The sequence below is a fragment of the Sinocyclocheilus anshuiensis genome, unplaced genomic scaffold (genome assembly GCF_001515605.1).
Source record: "Sinocyclocheilus anshuiensis isolate Anshui unplaced genomic scaffold, SAMN03320099.WGS_v1.1 scaffold1153, whole genome shotgun sequence".
Lineage (NCBI taxonomy): Eukaryota > Metazoa > Chordata > Actinopteri > Cypriniformes > Cyprinidae > Sinocyclocheilus > Sinocyclocheilus anshuiensis.
Window position 1 is genome coordinate 78,895 of NW_015557158.1, and position 3,538 is coordinate 82,432.

The 3,538-nt window shown below is 36.8% G+C and overlaps 1 protein-coding gene across 1 annotated transcript in view; it reads right to left on the reverse strand.

Annotated features, from left to right (window-relative positions):
- Positions 1–3,538, reverse strand: part of LOC107678250 (leucine-rich repeat and fibronectin type III domain-containing protein 1-like protein) — a 148,785-nt gene that overhangs the window by 75,387 nt on the left and 69,860 nt on the right. Inside the window, exon 2 of the mRNA XM_016473456.1 lies at positions 1,642–1,833. The gene's annotated coding sequence lies outside the window, so the exon portion shown is untranslated. The remainder of the gene's footprint in view (positions 1–1,641; positions 1,834–3,538) is intronic.

Genomic DNA, 3,538 nt, shown 5'->3' on the forward strand with positions numbered 1-3,538 from the left:
TAATTTACACAAATGTTAAAAACAAAACTAAAATAATAAATAAATTTAAAAAAAGTTGGTAAAATGTTTAAATATTTTTGAAAGAATATTCACCAAGGCTACATTTATTTGTTCAAAATACAGTAAAAACTGTAATATTATGAAATAGTATTACAATTTAAAATAGCAGCTTTCTATTGTAATATATTTTAAATGCAGTTTATTGCTGTGCCTGTGATGCAAAGCTGAATTTTCAGCATCATTATTACAGTCTTCAGTGTCACATGATCCTCCAGAAATCATTCTAATATGCTGATTTGCTGCTCAATAAATGTCTGATTATTGTTGAAAACAATTGCTCCGGATTTTTTTCAGGATTCTTTTATGAATAGAATGTTCGAAAGAATAGCATTTATTTGACATAGAAATATTTTATAACATTATAAATGTCACTTATTAACTGTCACTTTTGATCATTTTAATGTGAATAAAAAAAAAAAAAAACTTACCCCAATGTTCATTCATACTATAAACAAGTAAACGCATTTGAGTCAAATACGTCAAAGAGAGAGACAGAAAAAAAAAAACTATCTCATTTTGTTGTTTGCCTGAATAAAACCTAAATGTCTCAAAGAATGTTCAGAAATATACCTCACTCAGAGTCTCATCAAGTTAGGGCATGACGGCTGCCAACATCAACATCTGTGCTGCTTTGTCATTTTAGGTGTGAAATTCCATATCTAGGACAATGTGGAATATCTCACCCACAAATTAAAATACAGTCTTGTCTTTCCCAACCCACATGACTTTCTTTCTTCCACAGACCACAAAATAAAGAATGTCCAAGTTGCTCTTCGTCCAAGTTCATCTAACTTTGTTTACATTGAAAGTGAGTGGCTACCAGGGACTGTCAAAAATGACAAAAGGACAATAGAAGTGATCCCCATGATTCATGCGCTATATTTGAATTTCTTCTGACACCACTTAATGGATTTGTTAGAGAAAAAGACTGAAAATTAAATTATTCACACTAATAATCTAAAGTGCAGCTTTCAAATCTAATTTATATTGTGTATATTCAAATATAAGCGCAAAGGCATATTTTTAAATAGTGGTCATTTAGTTTCAAATAAGTTAAAATATAGTGTATACGAAATATGAACTGCTTTAAAGATACACTACAGGTTTGGAATAATTTAGATTTTTTTTAATTTTTTTTTGTATAAATGTTTTTGAAAGTAGTCTCTTATGCTCACCAAGGCTGCATTTATTTGATTATTCATTTGAAGGATTGTGTGACACTGAACAAATTCAGCTTTCCGTTACAGGAATAAATTATATTTTTAAATGTATTAAAATAGAAGAAAGTTATTGTAAATTGTAATAATATCTCACAGTATTGCTGTTTTTACTCTATTTTGAGAGGCGTGTTTCAAAAAATTAAAACATGTTAATCCAAACCTTCCAAACCTTTGACCGATAATGCATTTTTATTGTGCTTTTTGGTACTTGACAGTCTGCGGTCTCCATTCACTTTCAATTTAAAAGAGTAGTGCAAACATCCTGCCAAACATCTCCTGTTGTTCAAATCATACAGTTTTGTGAGTAAGTGATAAGATCATTTTGGGTGTGTCATTCCTTGAACATCTCACTGCAGTGTACCTCTATCTGAGAAGCGTGAAATGGCTGGAGATGCTCATGAAGGCTCCACTGGCGGATAGCTGTAGACTCGGGCTGCTACATGTGGACAGGCTGGCAGAGAGCAGAGACTCGATGCATTGGCCCAGGAACATGAGAGTATCTGGCTCTCAGAGCCACGACTGACAGCACTGCAGATTTCGGAGCTCCATTCACCTGTGAAAGGAGAAAGGGAGGAGGGCCATTTATACGAGACACAAAGCATGTCTGTCTGGATTTTAGCCTCTTGGGACAAGAAGGCCAGTGCATTTCCAGGACAAAAACAAGAGCTATACATTGCATATGCACCCCTTTTTTTCAAATCACAAAACAAATGGAATGAAAAAGAAAATGGAATACGGCAGGAGCGAGGACATTAATAACGATCCAGAAGTGTCACGCTGTTTGAACGTTCCTACCATCACTCTTGATAATAGCTGCCATACGCAATATATTTAGCTCCATTTTCTTTGAAAACAAATCCTTGTTATTATTTCAAGTGTTTCTTTTACAGTTGTCTGCCTCTTGCATTGCTGGTGGTTACAGCTGTCCCTCTGGACAGTTGGCACAATTAAAGTTTGTTATTTTTTATTCTCTAAATTAATGCCACTGCACAAACAAATGCTGCTTAAAACAGCACAGGGTTTTGTTTTTTTTTGTTTTTTCTGTCAATTGCACCATTTTAATTACGTCTTTCAGGGTGAATATGCTGTAGGAGTTAAGTAAACTGTGCTGGTGTTTATTGAGCTTGTGTTTGAATCTCATGAAAACTCAAAAATATGAATCATATTTTAGGGCCTTTACGATTTTTATTTTTTGCATTGTGACACTGTTTTCATGACAATTCTTATTAAACATAATGGCAAAAAATCTGTTGACTCAAATGTAACAGCATTTCCCAATGACAATTTATAAATTGTGAATATTTGTCATGAAAATAATGTCACAATGCAAAACAATATATATGTTACGTTATTACATTAATACAAAAATCGGAACAGATTTGGAGAAATTTACCATTACATCACTTGCTCACCAATGGATCCTCTGCAATGAATGGGTGCCGTCAGAATTAGAGTCCAAACAGCTATTAAAAACATCACAATAATCCACAAGTAATCCACACGACTCCAGGCCATCAACTAATGTCTTGTGAAGTAAAAAATTGCTTGTGAGTAAGAAACAAATCCATCATGACATTAATTGATGGACTAGAGTTACTTGTGGATTATTGTGATGTTTTTCTCAGCTGCTTTAACTCTCATTCTGACGGCACCCATTCACTGCAGAGGATCCATTGGTGAGCAAGTGATGTGATGCTAATTTTCTCCAAATCTGTTCTGATGAAGAAACAAACTACATATTGGATGGTCTGGAGGTGTCACGATTCGCTGTGGGAGGAACGAGAGAGAAACGAGGAGTACAAGCAAAAGTCTTTAATCCAGGAATCACAGGTAATCCACAACAGGAACACGGGAAACGCACAACATCCAACAAGTAGACACAACAGAGGAGAAATGCACAGACAAGAACTTATAAACACAGGGCAATTATCAAACACAGGTTCACAGAATGACTAATTAACTAAACAAGGACAGGAACATGACCAAATAAGGGAACACAGGAACAGAAACGGGCAAAACATAACAAAACAGGCTCAGGAGGAGGACGGACACCCGGGAGGGGGCCGGCAGACAGAGGCCAGGGAGGTGACGATGGAGGGAGAAGCCAGGGAGGAAACAGGAGGGGACCCAGGCCACAGCCATAACGACGGCCCACGGTGGAGCTGACGGAGGGAGGAGCCATGGAGGAATGGCCGCCGACTCCAGGGGGCTGACCAACGGTGGCAGAGCAGGTGGTGGAGGTGCCAGAGGCGGAGCCG